Here is a 16,963-nt window from a genome sequence, read left to right as displayed (position 1 = left end):
AGAGGATACATGCATGATGTGTGTATATTGATGGGAATATGCATTATGGATTATGATGATGGTGTTGATGCATATGCCTAACTTGTGATGAAAGGATGAAAATGATTAATGGATAGACTAACAAGTCTATATTATGCAAGGTGCAACTAGATGATAATGCAATAATATGGATGAGATGCAATGATAATGTAATGATATGGTGGATTCAATGGAAGATGAATGAAAAAAAAGTGGATGGAAAAGATGGAAGGATAGAAGAAGCATGATGGTGTTTAATTGGTTGAATGTACCAAAATACTAAGAGGGGGGGTGAATCAGTATTCCTGCACTTTCAAAAATTTTGCTAATACATTAAGCTTAACAATTAATCTCATCAACATGAAATAGAAAATGTAAAATAAACAAATAACACATCCACAAATTGAACACTGGATTTTATATGTGGAAAACCCAAATGGGAAAAACCACAAAGTGTTATCTCTCAAGACAATATAACTAGTTATATGGTGTTTACAAAATGGGGTGACTCACTGTCGGATGGCTCATTGCCAGATTACAAAGCGGATCACTGTTGGAATGCTCATTGAAATAGAAAATAATTGATTTGAGGAAAATTGCATCTCCTAATGCATGAGGTCAATTCTAGATTAAGCTCATCTAACAACTTACAAAAAATCACAACAGATCTGGTAAGGGATCACTGCATCGCTATCCACAATCACCTGCAAAGAGTCTAATAAGGGATCACTACACCGTTGTGTCTGCACTCTGTTAACCAACTACTTGTTGTAGGTCCGGTAAAGGATTACTGCAATACTATACACACCTTCGCTCATATACTACTCACACTATAAATTGCTTCTCTTACAACAACTGCTCCACTGTCCACAATTTTGTCACTCACATACTTCTTACTCTTCTATACCAAACACACCCTACTTTATTATATCTCATATTCTTCACACTTCTTTCTTCATTTCACACACCTTCTATATATATACACATACGTATATATACATATACACATATATATACATACATACATATATATATATACATACATATATATATATATATACACACACACATATGTATATATATACAATAGTAAGCTCATACATCAAGATAATATGTTAGCCAAGCAAAAATGCTTTACATAATAATATGTGCTCGGATCAACACATTATCCAAAACATGCGTCGACCAAAAATAGGATAAACAAGCCGGCCTATACCAACCTCTTACATGCTTCCTTCACAAAATTTATTTACCAAAACGTACGCCTTAATAACCAAAATAAAATAGGGGTCCACGAGACCCATAGACTCTAGACCCATAAGCACAAATTCCAAGCACAACAACTCCCAAACTTCAAGATACAGATGCCACAGATTTCAGAACATAAAACCATGCAATATAATCATCTGGATAGAAATACAAAAGATACAATTGATATGACTGCTATGATTGATATAACTGATCCCAAAAATCACATAACTGATACAAGAACTGGATACAAACCAATAGAAGCACACCACATGACTCCAAAATTGCCTCTAGTAGATCACGTATGCCTTATTACTTCATATCACATTCATATCACATAGATACCTATCTTCCATTGATGCTCAACTTACAATACCAGAACTACTTATGCCACATCCGGTCCTAACCGAATCATCGGGTTTGACATCAATGACAACATTCACACAAATCCAACAATCTCCCCCTTTGTCATTGATGGAAAAATATTTCAAAAAGAATAAACTCAAAAACATATCTGCATACACTAATACATTTGGCCTCAAATTTTGACGAGCATTTCCGACGATCTATTGGATTTCTTTTGCTTTGTCAGATTGATTTTTTTTGTCAAAAATTGCCCCGTGTTCATTGCAATTCTGACGTGGTAAAATTTCACGTCAGAATTCTACTAAAAACTGACGCCTTGAAATTTCACCTCGGCATCCCGACAAACACGAATTTTAGCTATTGATTGGCATATGTTGGTCCAATTATTTTTATAGCCTCTGGATGTCTTCTTACTCATCGTGATAACATAAGCTGATGACCTCTCTTCATGTTGATCGGTATGAGTTATCCCGCTATTCTCATCGGCCATCGGGATAGCTTAAAATCTATTCAGGTGATGGGCATGATTTTCCCGATGTCTTTTCCCTCGGCGTAGCTCCTCCCGATACGTTATATCTCCTCAACATAAGCTTTAACCCTATATCATCTTAACCTTTATCGATGCTTTTTACTTTTGCCAGTGTCCATCAGGAAAAGTCTTACTGATAGCATCATCGGCTATCGGCAATACATGATCTTTGCTTTGCCGCTAGTGTGCGTTATGCCAATGGACTTCTTCAGTGTATTATATCCCATTGACATGCTTCTAGCTGTATTACCATCAAGTTGAATTTTGCCGATAGTGTAGATATTATATTTCACGTCGGAATTTTGAAGAACACGTGGTATTATTTAAAAAAAAATGTAACTACGCACCATCATTATATGCAGGCTAATCAGGGTGCGAAAATTGGGACGAAGCGAGCACAATTGTTGTAGATAGAGGTTGATGAAGAATTCACCCATGGCAACAACAAGTGACCTTTTCTCGTTCACAATCCACTCTTTCTCTTTCTCATAAGTCCCTGTTGAGAATCAAATGCAGAACCTCTTCCTTGCAAATTCACCGCGCATGGGACGCAACCCATTGGATCTGGAAATCGTAAACCCTAGGGAAGTCACTCTACTTTTACTCACCAAATTCAAATTGAAGAAAATTGCAGCAGCAGACGATGGTGCCATTGATCCACAATGACCATCACCATTATTGTTACTACCTCTTACCTCCTGCACTTCATGTTGTGTATTGTACAAGAGGTTGGTCCTTTCGTTCTTGTCATCAAGATTTTTTTGCAAGTTCCTTTGCTTTCCTTGCATTCTCTTGTTCACTTTGTTTAATGGTATCGGATTTGGCAAAATATGGATCCTCAACCTCCTTAACCTCTCCATTTTGCGGTTGCCAATTATAAAGACAAGTCACTGGACATACCAATAGCCCCAGTTATGATTCACTATCTTTTTGTCATCAAAATATTTAGGTCTTGATTTAGTTATAATTTGATCTTGTGTAATGAGAATCCCAAACAGAAGTCCATACTTGAACATGTTTCTCCTCCCCTTGGCTCTTTCTAACATTAAGCCTCAATTCCTCGGGCCACATACCCCTAAAACGTCCACAAAATAAGATTAAATACATCAATAATGAGTAAAACTTAAAATTAGGGCAATTTTTAGGGCACAATTGCTGCAAATAGATGCTCGACAACAATTGTACAAGAGGTTGGTCCTTTCATTCTTGTCATCAAGATTTTTGTGCAAGTTCCTTTGCTTTCCTTGTATTCTCTTGTTCATTTTGTTTAATGGTATCCGCTTTGGAAATATATGGATCCTCAACCTCCTTAACCTCTCCATTCTGTGGCTGCCAGTTATAAAGACAATTCACTTCATAACTTCTAGAGGGGTAAACAATTATCTGCGACTGGAAACCCTTCCAGCCCTCAAAATAGCCCTTTGTATGGAAGCAACTTTTCTAGGTCCAAGGCCAACTACAAATTGCAGAGGAGAAAACATCCATTCATGTGATGCTGCTAGGTTTATGTCAACACCAACTTGGTTGGTTACTATAACCATTACCTGTTCGACAGTTCTCTGCGACTCTAAACCCTTCCAGCCCTCAAAATAGCCCTTTGTATGGAAGCAACTTTTATACGATTATTTAGGACTCTATGGGCAGTTGGTTGTACAATTTTCCCCACTGAAAGGGTCTCTTCATTTTCTCCAGTTAGCAGATAAAATTCCTCATCCTAGGATGACTCTTTATATCATAGTAGCAAAAATCCTTTGGGGAAAAAATCAGCGAACCAAAAGTATTAGATTTATTTTGAAAAAATCAGGGAAAAATCAGAAAAAATCAGATTTAAAAAAAAACATAACAAATTGTAGGCATAGAGATAAAAACTATTTTAAAAAAAAACTTAAGGGCATTTCCATAGCATAGAGATATAAAGAGCAACTAAAATAGAGTCTAACCCATGAATTGTAGAAAATTAATTTTTGTTGTTTACATTCATATTGTCGATTCAATCTTTATGTCAGCAAGAGTTTCTCGCTTTTTATTGAATGTCCGTTGTTCCACACTTCTAGCATATTCATCAATATCAAGGGCCTTTAGCACATGGGGATATTTTTTGACATGTTCAACTACCATTTCTTATGTTTCCTCATCCATATCATCTATATCCCGTCTTGCATCTTCACAATATACATCCTCAACCATTTTCTTGGCTAGTTCATGTGCATCAATAAAAATTGGAAAAAAATCGGATTTAAAAAAAAACATAACAAATTGTAGGCATAGAGACAAAACCTATTTTTTTAAAAAACCTTAAGGGAATTTCCATAGCATAGAGATATAAAGAGAAACTAAAATAGAGTTTAAACCATGAATTGTAGAAAATTAATTTTTGTTGTTTACATTCATATTGTCGATTCAATCTTTATGTCAGCAAGAATTTCCCGCTTTTTATTGGATGTCCGTTGTTCCACACTTCTAGCATATTCATCAATATCAAGGGCCTTTAGCACATGGGCATATTTTTTGACATGTTCAACTGCCATTTCTTGTGTTTCCTCATCGATATCATCTATATCTTGTCTTGCATCTTCATAGTATACATCCTTAGCCATTTTCTTGGCTAGTTCATGTGCATCAATAAAAATCGGAAAAAATCATATTTAAAAAAAAAACATAACAAATTGTAGGCATAGAGACAAAAACTATTTTTAAAAAAAACTTAAGGGCATTTCCATACCATAGAGATATAAAGAGAAACTAAAATAGAGTTTAACCCATGAATTGTAGAAAATTATTTTTTGTTGTTTACATTCATATTATCGATTCAATCTTTATGTCAACAAGAGTTTCCCACTTTTTATTGGATGTCCGTTGTTCCATACTTCTAGCGTTTTCATCAATATCAAGGGCCTTTAACACATGGGGATATTTTTTGACATGTTCAACTGTCATTTCTTGTGTTTCCTCATTCATATCATCCATATCATGTCTTGCATCTTCACAGTATACATCCTCAACCATTTTCTTGGCTAGTTCATGTGCATCAATAAAAATTGGAAAAAAATCAGATTTTAAAAAAAAACATAACAAATTGTAGGCATAGAGACAAAAACTATTTTTTATAAAAACTTAAGGGCATTTCCATAGCATAGAGATATAAAGAGAAACTAAAATAGAGTTTAACCTATGAATTGTAGAAAATTAATTTTTGTTGTTTACATTCATATTGCCAATTCAATCTTTATGTCAGCAAGGGTTTCTCTCTTTTTATTGGATGTCCGTTGTTCCACACTTCTAGCATATTCATCAATATCAAGGGCCTTTAACACATGGGGATATTTTTTGACATGTTCAATTGCCATTTCTTGTGTTTCCTCATCCATATCATCCATATCCTGTCTTGCATCTTCACAGTATACATCCTCAACCATTTTCTTGGCTAGTTCATGTGCATCAATAAAAATCGGAAGAAACTCAGATCTAAAAAAAAACATAACAAATTGTAGGCATATAGATAAAAACTATTTTTAAAAAAAACTTAAGGGCATTTCCATAGCATAGAGATATAAAGAGCAACTAAAATAGAGTTTAACCCATGAATTGTAGAAAATTAATTTTTGTTGTTTACATTCATATTGCCGATTCAATCTTTATGTCAGCAAGAGTTTCTCGCTTTTTATTGGATGTTCGTTGTTCCACACTTCTAGCATATTCATCAATATCAAGGGCCTTTAACACATGGGGATATTTTTTGACACGTTCAACTACTATTTCTTGTGTTTCCTCATCCATATCATCTATATCCTATCCCGCATCTTCACAGTATACATCCTCAACCATTTTCTTGGCTAGTTCATATGACACAAGTTTTGGAAGAATTATCATGACTTTCATTTGAACCGTTGGATCTTTCTATAAATTGGAGGATAAGTCTGTAGCAATGATATCAAGAGACTAAATAGAGCGATTGGCTTCATTACAAGGTAAGGGAAGCCTTTTTCATGTTTGTCTTCCTCAAAGTATGGTTGGTGTCTATTAAGTAGTTGTCTTGTAAGGGTGTTTTGAAGATTGAGAAGAGACTTTTGATGGGTATTAATCCCATTATTGTCAAGTATTCCTGATTGGAATTGAATGTTTCCAAGGTTTATGTCACTTCAATTAAATAATTACTAAAAACTTTGAATTGCTTGCTTGTAAATGAATGCTTTAAATAAAAGGTTACTTTATTATAAGTATTATTTCTTAATTGAGATTATTTTGAAAACACTTGATTAAATTATCTTCAAAAAATAGTAGACCAGTGCCTTCACCCCTGACATAATGTTGCATTTAGTCTTACTGAATTTAACTTTGCTATGAAAGACCAATAAGATAGAATGAAGCCTGACATCCAATCCTTCAAACTGATAATCAAACTGAAACTTAACCCAAACTATAATAACATAGGATAGCACATTGAAACAATCTAAATGGATAGATTTATCACTGGGAACTAATCAAACAATTAAAAAGATAAATACCATCAGAGATGAAAAACACCTGATCTTTGTATTGAAATAAACATAAGATAATCAACTAATTACATATAGCACAATGTCTTTTCACCAGTTTGGCATTTCCAGAAAATAAACCAAGATCATCACGTCAAAGGCATCCAAATGAGTTGTAATAGAAATATAATATGCAGTTAGTCTTATTGAATTTAACTTTACTCCGAAAGGCCAATAAGACAATTTGAAGCTTGCCAACCAATCCTTCAAACTAAAAATTAATCTCAATCACAATAACATAAGATAGCACATTGAAGCAATCTAATTGAATAGATTTATCACAGGGAACTAATCAATCAATTGAAAAAGTAGATACCATCAAAGATGAAGAACACTTGATCTTTATATTGAAAATAGATAGTAAAACCAGTTGATTTCAATAAATATTGTCATCCACCAACTTGATATTGTCTTTCTTAAAAAATAAATTGCATAAGCACCGCATAAAAGATTTTCTTGACAGTGTAAAAAATATAGATGAGATTCGGTTCCACAATGAAAGGGAATACCCTTGCATTTGGAATTAAACTTAACTAAGTCTAACTAAAGACTAACTACCTAAAAACTGACATTTCCTGGACACATTTTTAAAAATCAAGTCTGATCTCCCAACATCTTGCCGCATTTCTGAATGTGCTCCAGGTATTTTTCTGACTTGTGTGTATCTGCATCATGAATTATATCCCTGACGATGATCTCTAGTGTGACAAAATTCTCCATTTGTTCTATAGTCTTTTTTAACTCAATTCCATCAGTTCGGGCAATATCAAGGGCAACATTGAGAAGACTCTAGCATTATGAGATCCATTTATCCTTATCTTTAATCTCACCTTTCTGATCAACCAATTCTAGAAAACCATCACGAGTTATGTGCTTTCACTCATCATACTCAATCTGTAATTGTTCATCAAATTTATTGTGTCTTGCCAACAACTTCTTTATCTTTTCAATCTCCTCGTTTTCTATTTTGGCTACTGTTCTATCATGTAGTCTAGTCCCCAATCTATTTTGAATCCTGTTGTGTGAGACTGCATTATCCATGTTCTTCTGAAAAAATTGTCCAAAAATCTTCCAGAAAGCCTTGCAAAGTCTCACATATTTTGGTTAACAATATAGAGGTAATATATGTCCTCACACTTTGCATTTGTTTAAGTATCTTCTTGTTTTCTTGTTGTAATTCCTCACACTTTTTCTTCCACCATGAGTTATCAGGAGAAAGAACCATTGGCACTAGTTGCCCACTCGTTCTCAGTAGTTCTTCATACAATCCTTTATATTGGTTTCTTTCTCTTACTATCCTGACCATTTGTGCCTTGTTAAACTTTGATATATCTACTCCAATATCTGCAGAAACGATGGGATCAATCTCCCCAACTTTAAGCTTCATCATATGGCCAAAGGCCTTATCAACATCAATAATATTAGGTCTTTTGTGAGGAGGATATAAAGCCCATAACAATAAGGCTTCCTCATCTTGATCGAACCTTGACCCAATGAACACATCATTTACACCCTGTATATCTAATAAACTCCTTATTCTTTGAATGCAATAAACTATCAAAAATAAATGAAGCACTAAGATCCCATCCAAGAAATAAGATCACTCCAGCCTCTGTAAGCAGTTGTTTCCCCTTTTGAGGAGTCATTGTGGCCAATTCAACATCTATTTGTTCTTTTAACTTCCTCAATAGTTCAACTGCTTTCCTTTGAAATTGTACAAAAATGATTTAAATTCTTTTGATTGTATAAAGACATCATCTACAACAAAGACAAAATATTCCTCCAACCTGGAATCAACATGAACATCCAATTTTGTCACAATTTTCTCTTGGACATTGGGCTCTTCTTCCCTTGCTGGTACTTGATACCTAGAGATGGTTGCATTTTCATCTGATTCACTTTCCGCTTCCTCCTCCTCAGTTTCCATTTCCTGCAATCTTTGTCTCTTTTTTGCCAATTCTTTGTTCAGTATATCAATTACCTCTTGGGCTTCTGCATCCTCCATATTCCTAAACATATCTTCAGCCTCCAGACTTGAGTGCAGATAATCTCCCAAGTTTTTCTTTTTCTTGCAAGAATGAATATAACCTCTAGGATCATAATTCTTCCTAGCATAGTGCTCAAATAAGTTGTATTCTTCCATCAATTTTCTATCAATTATATCATAAGATTTAGTAGACACTATTGTAAAATCTCCAAAACTTAGTGTTCTAGGCAGGAAGGCTTGTTTGTGCTAATCTGCAAAATGTTTAGCATTTGACACACTCAACTGCCTTACAATCTCTAAGTAGGCTATTCTACCTGGAACTAATTTAGGTAGCATATAAGGGCTTCCCTCAAATTCATATATTCTGAAACATGTGAAATCTTTGTTTACAAACCAGTCTCCCTAGTTATGGTCAACAATTCGCCTTTCATCACAATCCTTAGGCCTTAAAAATCTCTTAATTCTATCAAAGATATATCCTTCACATGGAACCCCATATATACTATACAATGGTTTCACTATAAGTTCTTCAAACTTAATATAATTGTATCTCATATACCAAGAATCCCAAAGAGATTTCCATAATTACACAACTTGCCCCATTGAGCAGGGGATGAATTAGAATACCAAAAAATATTAACATGATTAATAATACTGTCATTATACATCAAATAATTATAAATATAAATAGATTTAACATCACATCTTTTGGGTAACCACAAGGAGATCATACAATTTTAAGCATTTGCCCCCTTGATTTTTGGTAAATTTGCAGTTTATAAATGTGGATTGTGCTTGTTGTGGGATGAAATTGTTTACTCATTTTGCTAGGAACCTGGGTTCTGATTATTTTTTCATTTTGTCCAATATCATGGCATTTACCTTAGGAGGACTTGAATCAAATAAATTGGGAAGGTGAAAAGGCCCTTTATTCAAATTGAAAATTTAGTTAGCAATTACATACTAGATATAAAAGAAACACCACATGACAAGGACATAATGCAAGTGATTTACCTTGTGGAAAACCGAATTAGGAAAAAATTCTAATAAATAATATATTATCATCAATATACTAGTAAGATCCCCTCTAGGAAGAAACTCTAGACACCTTATAAAATTCAAACGCGTCCTCACTTCTCCAAGTAATATTGTCTTACTTGTAACATAGTGAATTACTAAAATTATGAGTTCATTCCATTCTCAAGGATCACTATGAACACCTTAAGGAACCCTCTCACTTATATAGAAGGTGATAATTTTGGTGATCATAAGTAACAATAAAACTCAGAAATAAACAATACAAGCAAAAACACAAGACAACACACGCAGATTACCCTGGGAAAACCTCCAGATTGGAGGAAAAACCCAACATTAAGTTTAGATCAAAGCTTTCAATATAAAATTTGGATTACATGAGCAGATATTAGATATACTTATCTGATTGGTGACTAATTACAGTCACTAACTGAAGTCTAACATGAAGCCCCGCGTTCAGTGCCTAATCCAACGGATGCAAATTTGACTGTTGAATGAGCTATCCTTAATGAATCTGCCTGATTCACTCAAGTTGACTGCACTCAGAATAATTCCAATGCACAGTTGATGGTGCTTATAATCATTTGACTCCAACTATTTACCTCCTTAAGTATTTTTTTAGATGCCATGATGAGGGTAGTTTTGTTGATGCCATTTAGCATCTGCACTCAATAGCTTTTGCTGGGAGGGAGAGAAAGAGGGAGGGAGGAAGAGTTGGTGGGAGAGGAAAAATAATTTATGTTGAACATCTAATGATTGAACATATATCTCAAAAGAATTTGTGACCACTATCTACATTAAATATGTTCTCTATTAAGTTCAATGTTTTAAGATGAAAAAGAAGAGTTAAGTGGTGTTGGTTTGATTTACAATTTTTTCATAGCCTGATTTTTTTGCCTATGAAGAAAGACCATGTGAGATAATATCAGTGAAGAACAAAATAAGGAGACAATTGCTAGATTGTGGTCTAACTTGAAAAGAAAAGGTGATGGAAAATTTTATTGTCCCTGCAAAATTTGTAAGGGCTTAAAGACTAGAAGACTTCTAATCAAAACAACTAAGAAAAATTGTAGGCACCATGGTCACATTGAAGGGGGACATGATTATCATCCATTGGTAAATTGTTCATTATATCGTTTTAACAATTTATATACATAAGAAATCACTTGATGATGAGATCATGATCATGGTTTATTTATGTTGATCATTTTAATATAGGTCGAGCCCCCCAGGGCACATGATATGGACCAACACAACCCGGAGAATATGGTTTTCGAAGTAGAGGAAAATGGAGGTGTGAATATCGAAGATGAAGATAATGATCCCATTGAAGATGACGATCATGCGCTAGAAAATACAATTGAAGATGATGGTAAAAATACATTGATCCATGACACGTTTAGTACTGGCACAGGTGATCATGAAGATCAAGATGACCTTGATGTTGTTCATGATTTACCTCTACTTGAGAAGGCATATGCGGCCCTTTACGAAGGCTCCCAAACAACTCTTCTCTCCGTTGTATTGTTGTTGGTAAACTTGAAGGTTATGAATAGTTTATCCAACATAACAATCTCACATATGTTAAGGTATGTCATATATGGCATTATAGTTAATAAATGGTGAATCATGTACCATTAATATTCTTTATATTAATAAATTATATTTTTTTCTTTAGATTGATAGGTGAGTTTTTGTTACCACCATCAAATATTCTACCTCGATCATACCGAGAATTATCTGCGATTATGAAAGATATTGGAATGGAGTATCAAACAATAGATGCTTGTCCCAATGATCATAATATATATCATAAACAACATGAATTTGGAATAGAATGCCCTGAATGTCATATCAGTAGATATCAAACAAATCAAATAAAAAAAAAGGTGCCTCGCAAGGTTCTTCGTTATATTCCATGTATGCAACGATTATTTAGGTGCACTATCTTGGCACAATTTATGGATTACCATGCATGCAATAGAAGTCGAGATGACATTATTGGAATGCCTGTGAATGCTTCAACATTTATGGATATAGAGGAAGAGTGGCCACACTTTAAAGAAGAACCTCATAATCTCAGGTTTTCATTGGCAGTGGACGGTGTCAATCCATTTGGAGAGTTGAGATTTGTTTACTCGATGTGGCCTATTTTTGTTATCAAAAATAACATTCCTCCATGGATGTCAATAGAGAGGGAGAACATACTGTTGGCAATGATTGTTCCAGGTATTTTCTCATTTAATAAAAGTCATCTACATTTAATTATAAATATTGCAGTAAAATGGTCATTAATAATTATGTAATGTTTTTGTTCATTCAACTAGGTAAGTACCAAGTTAAAGATATGAATGTATATATTGAGCCTCTTATCGACGAGTTGTTGGAGTTATGGAATGGTGTCACCATGTATGATGTCTCTAGACCAATAGGACAAAGACAATTTCAATTCCATGCAATGCTTGTATGGACAATACATGATGCCCCAGGGCTAACATATTTTTGTGGTATGTTATAGTTGTTGGTATTTTGATGATATTTAGTTATGATTGTCGTTGATGGACACACACTTATTTGATGAATGAATTATTCTCAACCGGTAGCTATTCTAACTGGTATTGTATGTATAGTCTTTATTTGTTGAAGACTATCGATGTTTGGAAGAAGAAGCTTATCAGTCAAGTGATATGAAGACCTCAAGCGGAATGAAGACCTCGAGCGACAGTTAATCTTTTGATCAGATCGACTATGATCCATTTTTCCAGTCTTCACTTGTTAACCGGTGATTGTTATATGTAATTAACTGGTATACATGTAATGTGTGATGAGTTATCATCCACTGACACTTTAGCAGTGTTTCTGTGCCGTGTTACCAAATGTGTCTAGATGCACTATACCTAGGAATTTGTAGTCTAATCCTATTGGACCAACATGAAATCATGTTCCTATATAAGGACATCATGTCTTTTTCATATAGAACAAAAGTTGATATGTGTTAGTTTTTGAGAGGAGAAAAGGTATCTCATGACTGAGATTGAGAGTGCAAAGCATAGAAGACTGAAGTAATGCTTGAATGCATTAACAAGGAGTTGTCAAGGATCTAATCAAGCATTCAGTGCTACTATCTAGATCATTCACTTGTTGATTACTAATTTATTCGACAAGTCTGAAACCTTAATTGGGTAGGCCCAACCAAGCCTATTGTAAATCCTCTAACAAGGTGGTTCATAGTCATGGATCTGAAATCCTTTAACAGGTTAATCTTTAATAGGACTTATCTCCTAACAGAGATCTGGATTCCTAACAGGATCTGTTCTGGTGAAGAACATTGTAAGGCCTTAACCGGTCCGACCTTAACCGGTCTGGTTACTATTCTGCAGAAAGTTGACTTGTGAGTTTTACTCACCATGGTTTTTCCCATTTGTGTTTCCATGTCAAAATATCTTGTGTTATGTTGATTGTGCTTCTGTGGGTGAATGCTTTATTTTCTATTTGGCTTATTTATGTTTTAACTAGTTTGTTGTTTAAACTACTACACCGGTCTGTTGGAAAATTGTTTAAGAGTTTGGTTAAGTTCTTAGGCATACTAATTCATCCCCCCTCTTAGTATTCATGAATTGGTTTCAAAGCCAACCTTTCTATAGGTCTAACCACTTGAAAGGAGATATGGGGAAATACAGCATGAGGGAACTCACTCACCATTTGGTTGAATTTGAAAGAGCCTATGATGAACTCAAGATCAAGTTTAAAGCCTCTTTAGCCAAGAGAAGAGAGCTTGCTAAGCAATTGATGGAACTTACTAAAAACAACTCTTTTGATGAAGCAGACATGGATGCCCTGGTTGGAGAAGTGGAGAAATTAAATGAATCCAAAACTAAATTAAGGAGGGATTTAGAAAGACTGACTATCAGGATGAGTCGGGAACTGGAAAACAAGAGAAAAGTTGAACATTTGGTAAAAGACAAGGATCATGATATCTTTAAATTAAAGCAAGAAATCAGTACCATTACCACTTATCTACAGGAGGGTAAAGAAGAGAAAGAAGAAATGCAAGCTGAACTGAATGCAACTATCTCTCAAAATGAAACCTTGATGAAGACCAATGATGATCTTTCCAAGGAACTTGCTGAGACAAAAGAAATACTTGCTAAGATCAACCGAAGTGTTGTCAAGTTAGAACAAAAACTGGAATCGGTAAAGCCATCAAAGGATACCACTAGACTTGGTTTCTCTGGATACGAGGAAGGTGAGACCTCTGGAACCAAGAATGATGCACTAAAGAAGAAATCAACACCTAAGGACAACAACGGAAGTAAAGGTAAGAAAAAGTTTAAACCTGTTTGCTTTAACTGTCTTAAGAAAGGACATACTGCCAATGTATGTAGGAGCAAACCTTACAATAATTTTCCTTATTTTCAAAAAAATGTGGCTAGACCTGGTAGATTTAATGGTCACTGTTATACATGCAACAAGTTTGGGCATAGAGCTTTTGAGTGTAGGTCAGTTATGAACAACTCTGGGAATTATCCACTAAGATCCAATGGAGATGTCCCTAAACCTCCCATGAACCGGAACCCAAACCAGTACAGAATCCATGACCATCGGTCAAATTGTTGTGAAGTGATAACTAGTTGGAGAGCAACCTATCTAATCTGTCGTGGTAGTGGTCACACTGCTGCAACATATAGAAGGAAGAATGGAAATGTGAACACCAGACCATGGAGAACACCTGGAATGGTATGCTATCACTACAACAAACTGGGACACACCACCAGAGCATGTAGACTAAGAAAGAATCCATCAGGAGACATACCGGAAGGGAAGATTGATGTTGAAACTATTCAAGTAGATATGGACAAAACTTGGAAAAAGAAATCTGAAGTGAAGCCACATGATGAACCAGTTTCCGCACCAAGTGTGGAAATCCCTGAATTAGTAAACTGAGCTTCAAAAAGCTTAGGGGGAATATATCGGTATAAATATTTAGAAACCCCCAGAGTATATCGGCAAAACACTTTTATCGTTAGTTGTTACTTGTCAACTAACAGAAGAATCGAAGCGGTAAAAAGATGCATTTATTATGTTAGGTGGGAGCATGTTTAAAAGTGACTTTTGTCGTCATTTCTACTTACCTAGTTTTTGAAAAACTTTGTTTAAGCTGATAAGCGCAACCAGAGCTATTCATCTCGCATTCGAAAAGAATTTAGAAAGGAATCTTGCACAAAATCTTGCATCCACTTCATACTATCAATGTGAAAGTCAAAGTGGTAATCAAGCGTCCGGAGAAGTGTATTTTGCTCGTCATCGACAAACCCTAAAGCTCGGAGAATAAAGATATTTCTCGTTGAAACATTCTTATCATTTGGAATCCGTTTGATATGACATCTGCATCTAATGTCCCCTCTAGTTCTATTGAACCTGAGGACACACCTAAGCTTCTTAAGATGAGATATAATGCCCTATCCCAAATTCCCACCGGAGTCATTGTCCAAGGCGGTGTTTTAGGATACATTGATTGCAAACTAGAAGACCTAGGGTCCCTAGTAATTCACTCCCAGTTGAGTCTGTTCTATGGAGAGGATAAAAAGATAAAACCTTGTTGGTGTAAATAAATATTCATCCTGGATATTATTACACCTTACTTAAGTTTACTTAGGATAATGCATTTCATAGTAGTTTGGGTATGAGACACTTGGGTGTTTGTGCCACATTGGGATAGTGTGTGTAGGAGAAATTCCACCTTTTATGGTGTTGATCTTGTTGTTACACTCCACTCTTGTTGTTACACTCCACATTCAGTGGGTGATCCACCTCATGTGGACTATTATATTATTTCTCCTACCTACCCACACCTATTTCCTACCTACCCTTGTTTCTTATTGAGCCACATGTCATGTTTGTGTGCTCACATATCCCTAGCCTTGCCTATATAAGTAGGCTCATCTACATTGTATGTAACTATGTAATTTGATTATTGATCATTTTCTATTGATGAGAATACAGTTTATTCTTGTCCCATATTGTGTCTCTATTTTGTACATTTCATTGAGCTCTTGATCTTGGCAAAATCCAACATGGTATCAGAGCCATTGGGGCTTCATTGATTCATCTTGAAGAGGCATTATTGCGACGTCAACAGGCAGATCTGAGGAGCAACATCTTTTGGAGGCGTCCTAGACCAGATCCGACCTCGCCATTGCGTTCAGAAGGCCATTTCCATGAATTTTGGTTATAAAGTCGGCCTATTTTGGTGAGAAAATTTTTTTCTCCAATTTTGCTAGTATTGTACGGATTTCGGAAATTTTTTATTATTATTTTTCGAAAAAAAAATAAAAAATTTTCTTTGAAAATATTTTTCAAAAAAAAAAAAAAAAAAATTAGAAAAATAAAAAAAAAAGAAAAAAAAAAAAAAATCAAAAGTTTTTGGGGGGTCCGCAGACCCCCCCGTACCTGCGTGTTGCAGGTTGCACGCTGTGTTGTTTTCCGTGCGTACCTGCAGGTCTGCAGGACTGTACTCGCCGCTGCGCTGTTTCCCGCGCCGCCGCCCGTGCCCGTCCTCCGTGCCGAGTCCATCCTCCATGCCGAGTCCTCTATGCCGGCGACCGCAGCTTACTACGCCACTGGCCCGCCACGTCACCTCCCGCTGTCGTCCGAGCCGAGCTCCCAGTGCCTCCCGAGCCGCCGCTGCGCCTGTCACTTCCACCGACGCCGAGCTCCGGCGCCGCCCGTATCCCCTTTGCCGTCGCTGCGTGCACCTCCGCTCGGCCGCAGCTTCCTTTGGCATCTCCCCACCACCACAACCTGCAGCTCGGGTCCTCGCGCCGCCTCCAGGTAGCACCTCCCGCCGCCCACACTGCCACGCGGACAGACCCACCTCCTCCGCCACGTGGGAAACCGGCGAACCCGCGCCCGCCACGTGGTAGGCGGCCACTGGCCCGTGGGTACAAACCTGCCACGGAAACATCCGTACAGCCGCCACATCAGTAGCCAAATCAGCCTGCCCAGTCAGGAAATCCGTACGGTACAGACTACACAGTCATTCGCACAGTCACCTGCCACGTCATTCGTCCGTACAGTACAGACACGCAGTCAGCAAAGGGCAAAGTTTTTGTGACGGTCATATGACCGTCAAATTTAACCTAGTGACTTGCTGACGTCAGTGCCACATCAGCAGGGTTTGAAAATTTTGCAGGCCCCCTCTCATTTGCATTTTTGATTTTGCAGTTCAACTTCAAATGGCCATAA

This window comes from Cryptomeria japonica, chromosome 11 (genome assembly GCF_030272615.1).
Source record: "Cryptomeria japonica chromosome 11, Sugi_1.0, whole genome shotgun sequence".
Classification (NCBI taxonomy): Eukaryota; Viridiplantae; Streptophyta; class Pinopsida; order Cupressales; family Cupressaceae; genus Cryptomeria; species Cryptomeria japonica.
Note: the sequence above shows the minus strand (reverse complement) of the source record.